The sequence below is a fragment of the Amblyomma americanum genome, chromosome 8 (genome assembly GCF_052857255.1).
Source record: "Amblyomma americanum isolate KBUSLIRL-KWMA chromosome 8, ASM5285725v1, whole genome shotgun sequence".
Taxonomy (NCBI): Eukaryota; Metazoa; Arthropoda; class Arachnida; order Ixodida; family Ixodidae; genus Amblyomma; species Amblyomma americanum.
The window spans coordinates 51,898,389-51,918,107 of NC_135504.1; the positions used below are offsets into that span (position 1 = coordinate 51,898,389).

Consider the following 19,719-nt stretch of genomic DNA (forward strand, 5'->3'; position numbering starts at 1 on the left):
GGCTCCAACTGCACACTTTTCCCAGTGAGTATTCGGCACAACTGGGGTTAAGTGCCAGCTGACAGCGGACATATGCGCTGACTTGCCACAAGGGCACGCAGTCTCTTTGCATATGTGGTTTTAAAGCCAACTGTAACAAGCTTTTACTTTGACTGGAATGCGTCCTATGGTTCTGTGTTCGTTACAATACCAATCTAGCTTTTAAAGAGCACTCAGTGGACAACACGCATACCCCTGGCGGTGTGTCACTTCTTTACGCATCCTACCGGATGTGACGTAGTGCAAATACCCCTTAGTGCAAACAAATAGCAGACGAGGAGGAGCCAAATACTAAAGGGTAATATTCAACTTCGCAGTGCTAAATCCAACGCGCGTGCACAGCCCTGAAACGATGCGTAGCCTTCGCGAGCACGAACACGCACGCAGAATATATAGTAAGCTGTTAAGCCTTTTCAAACTGTGGCATGCAGCGAACGATGTACGACAAATGGCGATTAGTTTTTATTTCAGTTGTGTTCTACTGGGGTGTATGCCTGATTTGGACCGTGTTAGCGAAACTCCCCATTGTTGGCATTGATTCCGACAAAACAACCTTTTCGCAGAATCTGTACCAGTAGCGCTATCTTTCATCGGCGACAGGACGATATTAGACGACGCGCAGAAATAGGGCTTCCGGCTAGAGGGCGCTCCTCCGCTCTGCACTGATTTCGCGTCAGTGGTAGCCGTCAATGCCACTGCAGCCGTCTGCAAAAAGCGCCTGCTTTGATCCAGCTTGTGTGCAACATTGAACCGCTGCTTACTGAGTCGTGCAATTCCGAGTGTTCTCCTCAATGCGAACCTTCCGGAGGCGGCTATACATGTCTATGCCTAAACTCGTCCCAACCGCAGTCATAAACCTAGACTTAAGTTCACTCAAGGCATCCCATTTGATGGGTGAAACTATTTTGGGCAAGAAACAAAAACAAAAATTAAGATGAGATCTTTCCCACTTTATAGCCTCATTTCTGCGTCTGGTAACTTAAGTTATAAGTATTTACTATAAAGAGGCGCAATGGAATGTTAACCAACGAAACCTTTCCATGCAAGACCCAGTGGACACTACTTTCGTTCTGATGAACGAAATCTGACTTGCCTGCAGTAATAATAAACTTCGGCCCACAAGAGAAATAAGCCAAAACCACATAAGCAAAATACTATTATTAAAAACAGGGAGACGCACCGCATCAAGTCAGGTAGGCAAAACAGATCGAAGCCGACACTGGCTGCCTGCTTGCTTCCTTGCTTTGGATTGCCTGCACCTGATCACGCGTCGCAGTGAGCCGGAGAGCGCAGGTGAAGATCCTGCGTGGTTTAAAGTGTCACAGTAAAGAACGTTGGTGGGAACAAAAACGAAACAGAAAATATTTGCAATCCGCAAATCCAAAAAAGGCGCCAGCAATGTATAAAGGAGGATAACACCACGTTGAATTTCACTGGCAGCTTTATCCTCCTTACGTCAACGAGCAGAGTATTTCAGCGACAATGCACTCCTAGTAAAAAGCTCTGCAACCTGGACACACAACCGCGGCAATAGAGGAGGCCAATATGCCGGGATCCATTTAAACGTACAGAAAAATCGACAGGGTGGGAAGTCGGGGCAAACAGCGTATGATGGTGAATACCTATTTAAAAATTGAGGCTCATTTCGAATGACTTATGTCCGCTAAAAATATGCTCAGCCATGTGCTCCAAGCGAATGACGTGTTGCTAGTGAGTCAGTTGAAAATTGTTATCCCGGTCAAAGCAGAGCTATTGTATTTACAAAAAAAAAGATTATCCGGGGTTTAACTTCGCTTAAACCGATGTTACGTGCGAGAGCGCGGTGACGTAAATAGTGACGTCACACGCGACATCATACCAACGAGATGGCGCAAATCTCAAAGCTGTGAACTGCCTTTTTGGGCATGTCCCGTGCCAAATTTTAGGAACCGGCCCGGGTCCAATCTGGAAGTCGCCATCGTGTCGGGCGTGGTCAGTTGTGGTTCGACATTGATTTTGGTCTAAATCTGCCGAATCAAATTTTAGGGGTCGCTGATGCTTCACTAGACTCAACCAGTTCGGTCAGACCACAACCAGGAAGCAACGCCATCCTGCACCCGCCTCAAATTACCGCCTTTCCAGCTCAGCTCAGCACAGCTTTTCAGTCTAAGCAAGCGCCACGAAATAAGCACAAATGGTGATGACGCTATCTTTGCAGAATATCAATTAGTTTACATTGAAATTGCCGCTCTAAGTCTCTAATTTCCGAACAGTATTCTGCACAAGGTGAATATTCGGCAGTGGCCAGATTTCATTGCAAAGCAATTTTACAGCGAGATCCGTCGTGCAAAGCTAACCATGAACTTCATGTAACTGAGGTCTGTGGAATTTGGCTGGTGCCCGGATGTGCACCCACCGGAGCCCCTTTCGATGGGAGAACCCACTCGCTCACCTCTACGTGCTACCAGCTTGCCTGCTTGGAACAGCACCAAATCCTATACAGACTCAGACCGCGGCCTCTTGACCAAAGGCCACCCGGACGAGGTTCCTGCCAGTGTAGGAACCGTATGCGGTAAGGAGCCGGCGCCTCCATGTGGGACTTGCGGCGAACAACAGCACTCTCTGAATCTGAAGCCATTGCATAGGTTGTGCGATATCCCTTTTTTTTATCACTAGATTTTCAGAACAACAAAAACTTTCTTCCTTGGGTCCGGGTGGGCAGTCAAAAAACCCGTAAGCGCAAAAGGGAGAATTGTTGGGCCAGTTGGTTCATGATTCAAGACTGAAAACGGCGCGAAAAACGGGACAAGATAGAGAGAAGAGCAACACACACAGCACCGAACTTACAACTGAGTGTATTTGATGCGAAAGCGCAGTCAATACTGGAAGTACACATAAAAACTAAAAAAAACACCACGATATAAGATTGATACTATTGCAGGCCAATATCCAAAAAGGCTATATCTTTTTTCGATAAGCGAAGAGACGGCACACTCAAGCACTTGTCACTTCTCGTCTGGATGACGAAAGCGTCGTACAGTTCTCGTTTTTGTTGTCTTGCGTACGTTCGCAACACTTTGGTTTTGTTGAACTAGGGAGTGCATTCGCATGTTGTCACAAGCTCACATGTGTCACATGCTCACATGCATGTTGTCACATGCACAGAAATTCCTTTGTCATGCGGTGCCATTTATGTTGGCCGGACTGGCCGCTGCTTAAATGACAGATTAAGAGAGCACGCTAATGATGTCAGAGTAGGCAGAGGGATCACGCTCGCCAAGCATGTGATAACTAAGCATGTGTTACTTAAAGAACTTAATTTTAAAAAGACTCTCCTGCGTGATACGCACCTACTTGTATTCACAGAAGACTGGCATGTTAAAGCAAACGAACACAACACGAATCGTTCTACCTTTCCCAAATTTTTTTTATCTTTTTGGCGTGCGCCGAATTGCCAACTCAACAAACAACTTTAAAAAGGGAGATGGCGAGATGTGGGATTGTCATCGTTATTTTGAAAAAAAAGGATAAGAATTCTTAACACCCTGCCAAAAAGATTATAACCGCCGTAAATAATAGTGTTCTTTCCCTGGCACCTCGTCTGGTGTAAAAGGGAGTTCTGTGGCTGTAAATTCATCGTGCCAAACAGCATTGTATCAAAGATCAGACCATTTCCTTAGAATTGTAAAATTTACCATGCAGTCGGCAATAATTATAAGTACCTTGAATTCGAAACGCGGGGAGTCGTCCTAAGGCGAATCAGGATATCAGGGACGCTCCAGATAAGTTCAATCACCTGGGATTGATTAACGTGCACCGACTTGGACAGTACACGTGCCTCTGCATTTCATCTTCATCGAAATGCGACTGCCGTGACCGGGGTCGAACCCACGCCTTTCGGTGCCAGCAGCCAAGCATCATAACCATCAGCCACCGTAGTAGCTGATATCCGCTGACTTCTGTCCGCAATAACGGTTCCCTTTTTCATGCGTGCAGCTCATGCCACAGCTACGTAACCAAAAACAGAATCGCTGGGACTCTTTCCCCATCTCCTCTTTACTCCTTTTAATGAGACGTTAAGCACTGTCACAATAAACACTAAACACCTTCAGTGGATTGAAGGATTCCGCATGCGCATTCAAGTATGATGGACTACAGTGACGTACATACTGTAAGGTTTCTGGCGACAGCCGGTGGTCTGATTCAGCTGCGTATTCGGCCAGGACACCTGCAGCCGGGGTCCCTGCACGGCGATAGGCATCTGGGTTCCCACGGCCGGTCCTCGCGTGGTTTATTGGATTCGAGACGGAGGATTCCACTGCCGTTTGAAAACAACATTGTTCCCGGAAGATCGACCGTGCGGCACGGAGGCAGTTAGCGACCGCCAGCACCGAGCAGGGGTGACTCACCCCTTCAACTATGCCTGCTCGTCGGCGCTTCGCCCATTCGGACTTCCCGGAAGACGTGTCCGGCTGGAGCGTGAGAACTGTCGTTCGGACGCGAAGACACCGCTCTCTCTGGTGGGGGGCGATTGTCCAGCGGCACCCTCTTTCTCCGGCGAGGCATGTGACGGGGGCGTGTCTCTATGTGGAGTGGTGTGTGTGTACGACAACGCAAGTTAGGCTACGCCCAACCTGGCGAAGACTGCCTCGAACCTGGGGAATCCTAGGGACCGGACCCTTTTTAAACCGGACGACGAGTGCCGTGAAAAAAGAATCCTCGATCATCCTCAGATCTTCTCAGATCCTCCGACCTTCCCCCATCACCCTCCAATGGGTTCCAAAATATTGTAAATAATGTAAAATAAACCCCCTGTACAGTTTCCTTCATAACCAAGTCCGACAACGTCATTCGAAGAAGGGACCTGCGGCGCTGAAAGAGTCAGCTCACTCAAGGACCCCTCATTTCTAACAACGAGCTATCAAAGCACAAGCGTTCTCGCAACAAAGCAGCTCTGCTAGCATTTCACTGTATTTTCCCACAACACACCACTGCATAGGTTAAACAAGCATGCGCGTCCATAAAGACGAGCGTGAGAGGCGCACATTGATCCATTCCGGAATTACCACGCAGAGCTCTTCATCATGGATGTGATTCGAACACACGCATAACGCACCTTCTTCTGCCTCTTAATACATGACACATACCCACACAGGGGGATTGGTCAGGGTGTAGTGGCATAAACAAGAAAATATCCATAGGAGATTATGACAAAATTTTAGCACCGTGCGTGAATGCTCTCGTAGCTTCTTTTTCGTTGCCCGCTCCATCGCGCGTTGAAAGCGGCTCACAGCACTTGCCCATTCGGCCTTCTTGCTTGAGAAAGCAAAAAGCGTCGGAACGAAGTCTGGGTGCCGCGGTGACATTCGAGGCCTTCCTGCCCACGAATAAAACACTTCGTGATAGACTGCACACGCATTTAAACCCAGTACCTCGTCCGTACCTTTCACAAAGTGATTCCCGCACTGTCTTGACGTGCTTGACGGTGCCCAAGGGCGGCCACGATCGTCGAGCCGGCGAACTGCTTTTATCCACGCTTCGCGTCGAAGGCTGTCCCGGGAAGCGCTCGGAAAGCGAAAAAATCTGAGTTTGCTTCCCTTTACATATTGGGCATTGCAGCCGTATGCAACACATTTCGTAGGTATCGCCAAATGCGTCGCGCTGAACGCCCGACGGCTGCAGCAACGCACCCCGCGTAGGAAGCCGGTTTGTTTACACTCCCACGGCCGGTCTCGAGTGGAGCGCGCGACCCTTCCAATATGTTTCGCGACACCGCCGCCAGGGGATGGGCGCATGCGCAGTCGCGTCGTGAAAAAGGCGGATTCAATGCCTCAACCCAAACCCTACTGACAGATAACTCCTGCAGGAACCTCAAATAGAAATAGCCCCACTGTAGTTCAGAATGCTCGCGCCACACTTACCACATCCCAGCCAGCACACGGGGCGCACCAGCTCTCCAAGGCAACGACGGACAAGGTGACCATGCAGGCAAATGCCCATCTGATATCGGAGACGCTCCACATCCAAAGCACCGGTGGCTTCCTGCGAAGACGAAGCACGAAGCCATATACCGGCTGTTAAAGCGAACACTTTCAAATTACTTTATAAATATGCTTTTTAGGGTAAAAATATGGCTTTTGCGGCGTGGCATTGGCAGTGTTGGTGGACACCCGAAAACCGGTGAATCGTCTTAAGTAGTAAGCTGGTTAACTAATATTTAATAATTAACTGTTTAACCCCGATAGTCAGGCGCCAAGTAGCAATCACAGATTTCTAGCCGGTCGTTAGTAATAGCCAAATCATTTTTAGAATTTTGAAAACGCGATTACCCTTGGTGCTGTGGCTCGACAAACTTTTTCTTTTTCGACTAGATACGTGCACTGGACGGGTTGCTTTGCCTGCATGCTTCCGAAAGGGCGCATAATTTGGCACGATGTAGCCAAATTTTGTCGAGAAACAGCGGCGAGGATAATCGCGTTTTAGTCATTCTAAAAACTAATATGGCTATTACTAACAACCGGCTACAAATCTCTAATTGCAGCTTTACGCCTAAGTCTGATAGTTAAAAAGTTAATTATTAAAAATCCCTTATCCAGCTTAATACATAAGGCTATCCACCAATTTCATGGTGTCTGCTGACACAGCTAATACTGCGCCACAGAACATATTTTTACCCCAAAAAACCTATTTTTGAAAATTTTTGAAAGTGTTCGTTGAAACACCTGGCACCTGCTGGCGTACCACGCTAAAGCCGTATCTACCGATTCCTATGACAGTCGAAGATACATGGCACACTTCCTAGTAAGCAGAAGAAGCCCGCCAATATCTCAAGGGGCGAACGTCGGCACTTATCCTCAATCCATCGGGGAGCTACTTTGACTTGACTTTCTTGCGTGGTACGCATCTCCTTGTATTCACAAAAGACTGGCAGGTTAAATCAAATGAACACAACACGAATTGTTGCACCTTTCCTGAATTTCTCGATAACTTTTTCCCGTGTTGCGTATTGCCACCTTAAAAAACAACTAAGTGCTTATAACTTCAAAAAGAGAGATGGCGAGTTGTGTGATTTCCATGGTTATTTCGAAAAGAGGATAAGAATTCTTAACACCCTGCCAGAAAGTTTATAATCGTAAATAGTGGTGTTCTTTGCCTGGCGCCTCGTCTAGTGTAAGGGGGAGTTCTCGGGCTGTAAATTTACCATGCCAAATAACATTGTATCAATGATCAGACCATTTCCTAAGAATTGTAAAATTTACCATGCAGTTGGTAATAAATATAACTACCTTGAATTCGAAACGCGGGGAGTCGTCCTAAGGTGACTCAGGATATCACGGACGCCGTAGGGGAGGGCTCCAGATAATTTCAATCCCCTGGGGTTGATTAACGTGCACCGACTTGGACAGTACACGTTCCTCTAGATTTCATCTTCATCGAAATGCGACTGCCGCGGCCGGGATCGGACCCACGCCTTTCGGGGCCAGCAGCCAAGCATCATAACCATCAGCCACCGTAGTGGCTGATACCCGCTGACTTCTGTCCGCAATAACGGTTACCTTTTTCATGCGTACAGCTCATGCCACAGCTATGTAACCTTAAACAGAATCGCTAGTACTCTTTCCGAATCTCCTCTTTACTCGTTTCGGTGTGCTTGCCACGAAGCATTGCCACAATAAACACTAAACACCATCAGCGAAATGAAGGATTCCGCATGCGCATTCAAGTATGATGGTCTACAGTGAGGTACGTACTCACTTACCAAACGCTTTTTGCGCAACTGCCAGAGCTCCGCAGAAAAAGTCCAGCTGGAAACGTTATTCGAGCCGTGCGCCGCAGCACATCACCACTGGGACCACGTGCTCTCTCGGCGCCAAGGCGAGCACTAGCGATCGAGGTAGCTCCACCACGACAGAGCGGTGCAGCAACGATATCCTGTCCGCTGTCTGTTGTCACCATGACAACGAAGGACCGCCGTCTCTCTGGCCCCATCCTGCGGTGTTCCGCATATTGTGGAAAATGTTACGAAGCAGGTTTAAAGTACGCAAACCAGATCCCCCAGACAGACTACATACACGCGAGAAAGGCACTAGCAACAGTGGCATGCGTACAGTTGCAGCATTGGAGCATTTCCTCTGTCGACCTTATCCGTGCTTCCTTTGTCTCATTTTATCTACAGCCTAGAAGTATGGAATATTGATGAGGGGAAACATGTATTTCCGCAGAAGAATGGAAACTTGGAGAAGATGGTATAGCGTCATGGTGAATCTTGCTGCACAAAAGGCACGGCTCTTCACTGCCCTGTTCACTTCAAGAAACTGCAATTGCGAGTCAGTGCTTGCTTTGTCTGCTTTCATGTACATGTCTTTCGCACTCATATACTCACCAAGCATTCTCGTGGGCTGGAATTTCTTTTCTCCTCGTCGAAATTTGGTATTAGAAAACAAAACAGCATCCTTTGGAGAAGTTTGCCGCTCCCTAACAAAATCATAAAAAATAGCAAAAGGCTCTTCTGCCAGAAGCCGCGCTACAATTATTTTAATCCGCCACCGTGTTTATGTTTGGTGCCATGCATTCCGCTCTTATTTATTTTACGAAAGTTCAAGTATCCACTATCGGAATTCTTGCACTCTTGTTGGCAACCTCAGACGTCCTTTAAAGGAGAAGATCAATGAGGCCTAGAAAAAAATAGGCCCTAAGGCAGGTTTGAAGATTAAAATCGATGCCCCTAATGTGCACTGCAATCGTGCAGTGCACATGCTCGTTAACATCTGTACTGTGCCAGAAATTTCAAAGCCCTAGTTCAAAAATAAAAGAGTGCACAGCGGAACTAACCGCCTTTCCATTGAAGAGTTAAACCCGCACAAGCCTCGGTGACCAGGCAGCTCTTCTTGTAATCGCCAGAAGGTCGGCAGAAGCCTCCGGGCACCTGGACTCAGGACCCACCCACAAGCACTCTGGATACCACCCTTTTAAATGCACGTGTAATGAATCAGTCAGATAAATATGGGTGTATTGGAAAACGCAGCTTACAGAATTGCTGGGCCGATGCTCATATTGTACACGGGGTAGCTCCTGAAGTTCAGGGCGGAAAAGTAGGCTGCAAACCCGAGAGTGAGAGCCCAAGTCAGGGGTCGCCATACAAAATTACGTAGGCGGCCTCAGACTTTTGTTGTGACGTTGCAATCAATCACTTTGCATGTGGCATTCCCTCAGCGCTGCTAGACTACCAGGTGACATCATGACATGTGCACGTCATTGCTGGCCGAGCTTACTATGAGAGGCACTTGCCGTATTGTGGTCGACCTGAATCCGAATACAGAGAAGTCCGGAAGAGCTGACCGGTACTGCATCGCCCCAGAGCAAAGATACAAGCGTTTCATATAAACAGCGTTGGCTGACATGCTTAGCCGGTAGTAGACTTCCTTGCGATTATGTTGCAGACCTGGTCCGAAGCTATACGTTGCGTAGAGACAACGTGTAAGCCCGCGCAAGCATCCACAAACACGAGAAAATCCTAAATTAATTTCATAGCGCGGATGCTTCCTTCATAAGAGTTTTAGCTAATTCTCACTGCTTTTAAAAATGACACAGAGGCCACACTTTCAAGGGCAGAAAACATCCCTCCACAATCAGTTTGTTGTCGCTTACCGGATACACAACCCGCACGGCGTTGCAGCTGACAAATGCTTTAATGGCGGGAGAGCTGAATAGACGGCGTAACTCTCGCACGGAGGGTGCACACTTGAACCTTGACGGGACGGTAGGGATTAAGAATGGGGTGATAAGGGCTGAGCAAAGCGATGCTACAACGTTCCATCTGCGACACACCGCGTGCATTAGTGCAGCGTTATTCTGCAGACCACTGGAGCTTTGAACTCATCATCGCCAGAGTTCTGCACGCACTTGCATGAAAATGTACACGGCTGGCCAACGTCAGTACAAGCGTGTAAGGCAACCCTGCACCGTTCACATACTTGTTCAACGGATTCGATTGCAATCACTTTCTTTTATGCAATGAAAAAAAAAACAGAATGACAAGTGGTGACCGTAGAATTGGCGGTTTCCTGCGGTGACCTATTAATGTAGTCCTCAACACGGTCCTAAGTAAATGCAGCGAATAAAGGTGCCTATTTGCTTCTGCTTATTTCTTCGTGATGCCTTCGTTCAGAGAAGGTATAGAGTGCAGCTTCGTGTAAACACTGGAGCAAACCACGTCAATCATTCCTCAGATGCGCACAGTCGAAGCCCTGCGGTGCCTAATTGGAAAGCTTGAAAATTTCTACGCGTTCGACCAAGGCACGACACAACACAGCCATAACTCACCCATGACTAATTGCGGCGTTGAAAACCGGGACGCCAGGGTGCTACTGGTACCACTTGTCAAGAAGCGCCAGCCCTGCAAAAGTAACAATACAGATTCAGGGTGACATCCCGAAGGAAACGCTGATAAATTGTTTTCATCGCGACTCAAACTTGAGTGGAACGTCTTTTAGTTTTTAAAATATACTAAAATAGCCTAGCGTTTTATGATAATAAATCGCATCTATGGAGGCCAACGCAGTGCTAGTTTCTAGATTTGCAGTCAAATTAACTTTTGAGGTTGGCTGGTGGACAGAGCTCACCCACGACGGGGCAATATTGCAGCGTCGAATCGTGCGCATTCCATTTCTTGTCGATTACTTTACACCTCCTAAGTAGGTCCGGAAAGGATGTCCGAGCTAACCAATGACAAGGGCAGGAAAGAAGCGACAGATGAAATATTTGTAGCGGAACACAGCGACTCTGCGGGCAGTACGGCTGGCTATTGAGATATCCTTAAGGGCTTGGAGTATTTTAATGCACTCATGTACGGTACATAGCATCTAACGAAAAGATTCTTGCTGCTGCTACATTCTCAGCGAGAACAGGTGTAAACGTGGCACTCCATTTTCCAACAATTCTTGGAATTCATCGCTGAGGAAAGACCAGCATTTCGGCAGAATTTCTCCCTTGGGAAGCGGGAGGCAGCGGCTGCGTTTTTATGGAGGAGAAACGCATATTCGCCCGTGTGCTGTGCGATGTCAGTGCACGTTAAAGGTCCACAGGTGGTCGAAATTATCCCGGAGTCCTCCACTACGGCACCTCTTTCTTCCTTTCTTTTTTCACTCCCTCCTTTATCCCTTCCCTTACGGCGCGGTTCAGGTGTGCAACTATATACGAGACAGATACTGCGCCATTTCCTTTCCCCAAGAAACCAATTATTATTATTATTATTATTATTAAGCGGGAGGCAATATAATTCATTTCGCGTAACAGTACGCCTCTTGCTATGCTTAGCTTTTTGTGTGTATAGATGTGCGGCATGTTTCCGGCTTACTCACGCTAATTCAATCCGGTACTGCTAGTCTCATCGGCTATTCTTCATGACACTCTTAAACAGCGACTGGGTTCATCGAAGCCTCCGGTCATCTATACAGTATGGGCGTCCTAAATGTGATAGATGCGAAATAGACCTTTCTCAAGCAGTGGTAGAAGGAGCGGCTTGATCACATGGACGAGGTATTTCCGGCATGAGAATGGGCATCCGGAGGATGGCTGGAGAAACCAAGCCAGTAATTGCAACTCATTGTAGCCAACTGCGGTGATGCCTTATGCATAACTCGACGAAGGCCGTTTGTGGGGTGACGAAAAATCGCTCGTTTATACCAATCGTCTTCAAGCAACCTTGCGCAAGAATTGGCTTCTATTGGCTTGGTCTATAGTTGCCTACAACGCAAGAGCGAAACGCCAAACTCCCTTCTGTGTCCGACCTTTAACCAGTTCTTCGGACTTTTGTCGTGACGTTGTGGTCAATCGCGTTGCATGCGGCAGTCCCCCTGCGATGCCAATTAGGTGCATGGAGCTGGAGCAAGACATCACCAAGACCACCATCGCCAGACCTATGCAAACACTTGTATGACAATGTACACAGCGGGCCAACGGCAATGCAAACCAATAAGTAAGGTCACCCAGTAGCGATGACATACTTCTTACATGTGTTACACTTTCTTTTACGCGTTGCAAAACAATCACAATGAAAGGTGGTGATCACAGATTCGCGGCTTCCTGCGGTGAGCAATTAATGTCGCCATCGATGCGGTCCAAAGTCAATGCAGCCAGGAAATCCCGCGTTAGTGCCTATTTGCTTCTGCATATTTGTTAGCGACACCTGCGTTCCGAGACGGTATACAGTGCAGCTTCGTGCAAACACGGGAACAAATCACCTCTATTATTCCTCAGATGCGCACAATCGCTGCTGTGTGATGCACAATTGGAAAGCCTGAAATTTTCAAACGTTCAGCCGAGTCACTGCACAACACAGTCATAAACTCAACCATGACATTTAGACTGCGGCGCTGAAAAAACGGGACGTCGGGACGTGGAGAGGTACCACTTGTCAAGAAGCGCCATTTATGCAGAAGTGGCAAGACCTATTTAAGCTGATATAATGTAGAAAGCGCAGATAAATTGTTTTGATTACCACTCAAATTTGAGTGAATGTTTTCTCGTTTATTAACAGTGGCTTCTCGAGCACTCCCTCAGCAGACGGGTAGGAATGGATCGGCCCGTCTGAGTTAGGCTGATGATGATTATGGAACTTTATGGCACATGAGCATCTATGGCCAAAGAGCGCCATGACACAAGGCATTTCCGACTACTCGAGGTTGGGTCGAGTCCCCTTTTCCAGGCACTTCACACCCCAGATAAGTCGAGCACCAGGCGAGGGGAAAGCATGTACCCATTGTATCACCGATGAGATCAGCTTTCCGATGTATTTTTATGATTAAGCAATAGTTCTCAGATAGAGTGCTTGGCCTATTTGTCATGCTTTCTATTCAGTCACCATGCCAAGGGTTCGCACAATGTGTATGCGCACAGAGGATGTTAAAAATTGTGGTTCCAGGATTATTTAAGAACACACAATGCGCAGTACTTGGAAGCGGCTTTTGCACGTAGCTCGTGGGACGAGACCAGGAGGCCAGCAAAATTAATTAGTGCAATTTCAGCCACTGCAGCGGGCGTGCATGTTAACATCGGACATCAGACGTGGCGCTCAAATTAGTGCATAGTTCGACTTGGCAGGATTATCCTAGCCCGATCAATTTTTCTCTGAATTTCCACAAGATCTACACTATCACAAACGCAAGGCAGTGGTCAGTGGTATTAAACTCCCAGTGCTCCGCCCCAGTGGCACTTGGCGTCGTTTTGCAGTGCGATTTGCCAGTGCGATGATCCGACAAGCTCTCATTTCACTCTCGAGGAGCCAAATGAAAGAAATTCGGAGCCACACGTCTGAACACTTGCGAGCTTTTTGATTCTATCAAATCTAATAGCCTAGAATTGCGACCTTAGTTTCAGTCGAAGCATACGCTGACTGCATTGACCAAGTAATTGTCACAGTTCAGTTTAATAGAAGATTGACGACGATCAACCTAGCTATCTTCCTTTAGTGTCCGCTTGTGCACGTAGTGTATGGAATCAGGCGGCTCCTGTGCAATCCCAGTAGGTACTGGGTGTATTTTGTATTTGTTTGATTTTATTGGAATAACATTCTTTGTCCTTACTCATTACTCAACAAAAGGTTATTTTTGACTAGTTCCTTTACTGCTGCTCCTGGCATTCGCGCGTCCAAAGCAACGAAGATATTAGATTTAGCCATTAGAAATAATGCAAGTCAGGAAGGAATATGCTGATGGCAGCTCACGCAAAAGTAGAATTGGAAAAATTTGCAGCCTAATCTCTGGTTATTTAAATAGCAATAGGACAAGGGCGATCCCAATAGAGAAGATTATGCTAGTCCACTGAGTACCTTACTCCACCTTCTGGCTTTGCTTTTCATAAAGCAGCCCTCGTAAGGGAAGCCACTCAGAAAATGTTAAGATAAAACTTGGATGGACTTATGAGAGCCACGAGGGCACTTCTTGGCCATAGTGCTGAACAACTTAAACCATGCAGTTTTCAGAACCCAGGCGTGTCCCTAGTGGAATAGGACTATACCCCAGTTTGGAGCGATAAGCTTAAAGGAATCTCTCTGGAACTAGACTTAGGCCGCAGTAGTGAAGAGTAGAGGAAGTGGCGTGTTCTTGAGATAGACACCGAACACTACCTCTTATACGAAGTGAGGGCCGTGAGTGGAGCCAGGGAAGCGATTAGAGGTTAATTTATACATTCTACGTATCCCATTACCAACCATTACTAACCTGACCTTGTATACGGCTAACGAAATTATGCCGATGTTCGTGTACAGCTGCCCGACATCAGATAAAGTCGTTTCCTACAGGATGCGTTCGTAGTCGGGATGGCCACTGCGCTCCGGCTTTGCTAGCCCCGTTGTTTATAGCACGTGGCTATGCTTAAGCATTCGCCAGATGACAATATATTCTTTTCAATTCCAGAGCAAGATTCCACTTCCAACACTTCGCGTTTTCTTCTGGGAGACAGTGCCTACAAAGACATTTGCGAAACATTTCTATAAAAGGCAGCGAAAATCTCCCTCGCGAATACAGCCACCCTTCCCATTGAGGTAGCTATGCTTCATGACTAGTAGTTTTAATCTGTTTGTAGCGTTAGGCGTCGTAACCAGAATCTCCTTAACAATGATCTCGTAGTCACTGTTGGCACACAATGGCGTCACTTGTGTCACTTGTTCAGTAACATTACTGAAGTCGGCTATGAATTTCCCGTCCCAATAATGGTCCAGGGGTCTGAACCACGAAGTAGCTGTCTCGTCACATGGTACTGCGTGCCCTGCTAAAAACATTTACCCCTCCCGGATTGGTCCTGGCAGGGAGTCCGAACTGACCAATGACAAATGCAGGAAAGAAGCTATAGGGAATAGATTTGAAGCAGAACACAGCCACTGTGCCGGTATAAGTGTTGGCTGCTGAGAGATATTTTAGGGCATGGTGCAGTTTACTGTATTGAGGCAAATGCAGTAAATTCACAGCATTTACAAACTCACCCATGAAGTCTAGACTTAGGCATTGAGCCTTGGCGCTCCAGGGCTGATGGCGAGGTACCACTTGTCTAGAAGCGCCATCCCTGCGGAAGTGACAAGACTGACTCAGGGTGACATCGTGAAGGAAGCACTGATATTGTTTTCATCCCGACTCAAACTTGACTGGAACGTCTTCTAGTTCTGATACGAGACTTGAATACCAGGGTTACTGAAAATGGGTGTTCCAGCAGCTGTTTCCCAAGCACTTCCTCAGCGGGCATTTAGCAATGCGCAGCTGCTTCTTACACCAGCTTTGCGATGAATTCCTGCTCTAGATTAAGGATTTGTCTAAAACAAACTCTGAGATTAGATTTTTTGAGCTGCTTTCTAAAAAAATGACTGGGGTTCACGGGGGCATGAACCTAATTATACGAGTTAAGCATGATCTCCACTGTCTCAAATCAGATCTCAAGGTCAAGTACCGAATTCTACGATCACGCGCTCGCACTACCATAGCTTTGGCCATACCACCGCACCGTTAAGTTGGGTTTGACGTTGTGAGGCATTGAAGGTCATTGTCGATGTGGTGCTCACTGCATCGTCAAATGTTCAGGTCAAATTTAAGGTCAAGGAAAACAACAACAATGCATGCATTCCGTTCTTTTGCCCTGGCCATCTAACCAAGTGTCATCAGAGAGTTCTGTCTTGCTCGCTCACCATGGGCTGGTGGTCCTGCTGTCTTCTAGAAGGCGGGACACCCACACGACGCATGCAATCCAGACGAGCCAGTCGGGCGCCGAGCGCTGACCACAACCGGCACTGTAACAACACAGTATTGTAAACATTAGGAGGCCACCATCATGCCACCTGCCGCATGAACGAAGCGTATGGAGATTTAAAGGGGTTCTGAAAGGGTCTCTAATAAAGTCGAATAGGACAATTTGACGGGCCAGTTGGTGTTGATCCATTCTTTAGTTCTTAATAAAGTCGCGGTATGCCTGGGACGTTAAAGCACCCCGCTTCAAGAATTTTTTTTTCACGCACTCGGTAGAAGCTGGGTTATCTATAGTCAAAATATGAATTTCAGCTTCTTCGCGCCTTTCGCTCTTCTCTCGTCACTTTTTGCACGCTGGAAGGGCGGTGCTGCTCCGCTGGCCCCGCCTTTGGAGGCGGAGCTTCCTGATCCGCCGGAGCTACGCGCCTTATTGTCCGCAACCATGGCAGGTGCCTGAAGTTTGAAAAAATCTAGCCAATAGACATCTCTCAACTTGTATACGCAGTTGCGAGCGACGGAGGATGTAGCGAGCATGAAAATGTCCTCGAGAAGGCGTCAGCAACTTTCGCGCATGAATATTTGCTCTCTGATGCGTGTAGAAGTGTATTATTTGGCTCAGGTGTTCATGAAAACACAATGCAGTGATTGAGAGGGTTCATGTGCTTTCTTCGAAAGGTGTCTCAGAACCAGTTTAATTTAAAAACGACCATTTTAAGCAACAACGTACCTGAAGTGCTCTATTTACTCTTTATAAATGGCTAAACGAAATACGTGGCAAGATCTCGCTTCCCTGCATCGTACACTGCCATTTTTATTTCAAAGCGATCAGCAAAGCAATAAATGTCAGTCCTGTTCAGCTGAAGCAAAAAACAAAACCTTCAAATCCTTTCAGACTCTACACTGGATGTAAACTGTATACGCAGAACTCACTAAGCTGTTTATGCCAAGTGGTCACGATGGCGTCACCGCATATAATATCAAGACCCCGAAAACCATACACGATAAAAACCAAGTAGTCTGTGCAGTGGCACGGTTGAAAAGAATAGTATTTGAACGTTTTGATAGAAAGAAGCAAACAATAAAAGCGTCTCTTTCGTCTCTAGCAAACATCGATGCAAAGAATAACTACTGTGTCCTCAGGAAGGCCACGGACAAACATTAACGCTATCCAACACAGGCAACCGATCACTCCCGCTGCCATGACTCGCCCTCAGCAGCGGCTCAATGTACAGAGCACACTGGCATTAGATAAGTCCAATGAATCTTCACGTATCCAACCTTGAACGGGTTTCTTCAAGGATACTGGGGTCAACATTAAGTGCATAATTATCAACAACAATGTATTCAAATGTAGCAAATAATCTATGTAAATAATGTCAAAGTCAGGAAAACTACACCAAAAATTTCGGTATAATGAGTCATCACTTGATGGCCGCCGACTTCAGGGAAAGTCCGTAAGTTTGAGCACCCATTCGGCGCCAAGTACCGACCGAAGTATAGCTTGTTTATAAATCGGGTGAGTCCAAGAGGGCGCTCCGCCAGTGAAAATCCATGGGAGCACTTTCAAGTGATTTAGCACGCTGGAGCAACGGGTCTACCTCGTATACAGCTGCACGTCATTGACGCCTGAGACGGCATCTTTTATTTATTTTTTTGCTCGTCTGTTTCCAGTTTTAGTCGCAGCTGTATGTGAAGTTAGGTCAAACAATAAGCAGGGAATGTCCCTAGCTGCTGTGCACAGATAACACGACAATACAGATTCCCAAGACATTTGGCTTCATAAAAGGCGCATGCGCACCTAAGGAAGAGATTCTTGCTCCAGTGCCAGCTCAGCACGGCGCCAGGAACTGCCCGAACACCTGGAAGGCAATGCTCCTCGAGGTCTGGAACGCATCGCTGGAAAAGAAGACGCAGTACTTCAGCGTTTCTTCGTGCTTTGCTGCGTGACATGGCGTATAAGGCGTATAATGCATACAAGGAGATAATATTTTGTGTTCGTGTGCGCGCGCGTGTGCGTGCATGTGCATGCGCGCGTGTGTGTGCGTTTTGAGTTTTCACGCTCATTAGAAAATAAGAATATCACGCGCCAAACTCATAACTGGAACTCATAACCGTGGTAATTGACTGCTGCATACTAAAAAATATTTGCTTGCTTGTCTGTACGACTTTTGAAGCGATAGCTTCACTACGGGACCTCGTGCTTCGATCGCCGGGTGCCTAGTTTGTTTTCACCTTCAGCTGAGTTAGAGGTCAAACCATGAGAAAGAGAAAAGGAAATTGAATCAGTATCCATGAACGGTTAGTCGAACAGATATCCTTTAAGGCCGCTCAGCGAGACCACGAGGCTATCTCCGCAGCCAACACGCCTCCTGTTAAACTGCACCACACTCTCGCGCTGTGCACTGGAGTGCGTCGTCTTCACCAACTTCCATCTGCTTCGTCCCGCGGCACTGCCTGCTCACCGTCGTCTGCTACGCAACACAAATCCGTGCTTTTGCTCAGATTTGAACGCAGTCAACATCCTCTTGTTTTTTTTTCTTAGTTTCACGAGTTTTCTCCATGATAATAAACTGTGCCTTACTCTGACTACTGCGCCCAGTAACATACAGTGACGCTTTCCTTGTTTTGAAGTCATGGTTACAGGTGCGAAAGTATGGGTAAGACAGATCAAAGAAGAAAAACAGATGGTTGTCGGATAGAGCCTGATGTACAGACAAGCTACGCCCACATTCACAAGCGACTCATACTATTACTCAGTTACAAAGAATCATCCCAACGTTAAAGCTTGCCTTATCACCAGAACAAAACCTCAGAACAAAACCTAATCACAACGTCATATGATCAGTGAATGAACTTGGATGCCACTGACTTGCTTCTAGCAAAGAAATGTTAGGATCTTGATCTTTTTCACTGTAGGATCACAAAAGCGCTCAAATGGCCAAGACAGGGGAAAAGGTACGTACAATTGAGGTCATGGGGTACTCGATAAACAAAAGTCATCGCACGCCATTCTCAACAAAGGCACATTAATCATGCACAGGACCCCCCCCCCCCTCCTCCCCCGACAGCCGTGTACTATGGGACCTCCTTCTGTACTGATTTTATTGTATACATTATTACTATGTGCGTTACTCAATAAACTCGAAACTTGAAATCAACGCCATGCGCATAAGTACCGCTGCGCGCATACACATATGTGCTGGAAGTAAGCGCCCTATGTCTCCGTTTTTCTGTGTCTTCTGAGCACTTTTACGGTCGTATATTTAAAAACCGACTAGCTCGAACACTGCTTCTGCTTGTTCTGTGCTGCGACTCTTTTAGAAGTAGTACAGCGCGCTGCAAGAAATGAGATGCTGTTGAGTATAGTACGGCTTTTTTTTTCGTCCTTGCTTTACCATACTGTAACGGTTATCATCACCGAAAAAACCTCTATGGTCTTCAGCGAATTTGTGAGCTGAGGTAGTTCCCCCACCTTGTGAAAAATCATGCCAGATACTCACAACGAAGCGAATTTTTCTGGCCAAGCAAAACGCATAATAAAACGGTTAACTCACCAATAAATTTCAGACCGGATGCGCAGAAATCCTGGGCCGGTGGCGAGGAACCACATCTGAGGGAGAACCATCCCTGCGCAATGCACAAGAACATTTTGAGGGTGCCCTAAAAAGAAGCCACCGAAAAAATGTTTTTTTCATCTTTCACGCTGCAGCGAATTTTTTTTTTCTTACAGCAAATAGATACGCTCCTTTTCGGAACACCGGCACTGGCCAGATTTGCCGGAAGCTCTTAAATAGTCCGTAGACACGATGAAATGGAGCAGCAGCACATGCTTACGTGCGGGTGTCCCAAACAACACGATGTAGCTACAATCATTCATAAAGCCTTTCTCTTCCCCGAGAGACCATGACACGATTAGCAGGTTGCGATTATTTTGCGATTTTTATTTCCGGTGTTTTCCACATAGCTCACT

At 46.9% G+C, this 19,719-nt stretch overlaps 1 long non-coding RNA gene across 1 annotated transcript; it reads right to left on the minus strand.

Moving 5' to 3' along the window:
- Positions 1-7,807: 7,807 nt before the first annotated feature.
- LOC144100319 (uncharacterized) lies at positions 7,808-19,379 on the minus strand. The gene is made up of 6 exons (XR_013307611.1): positions 19,304-19,379; positions 17,548-17,645; positions 15,692-15,793; positions 14,999-15,078; positions 10,342-10,414; positions 7,808-8,008 (listed from the first exon to the last, which is right to left on the minus strand). It is a non-coding gene; the product is annotated as an uncharacterized LOC144100319 (long non-coding RNA).
- Positions 19,380-19,719: the final 340 nt, after the last annotated feature.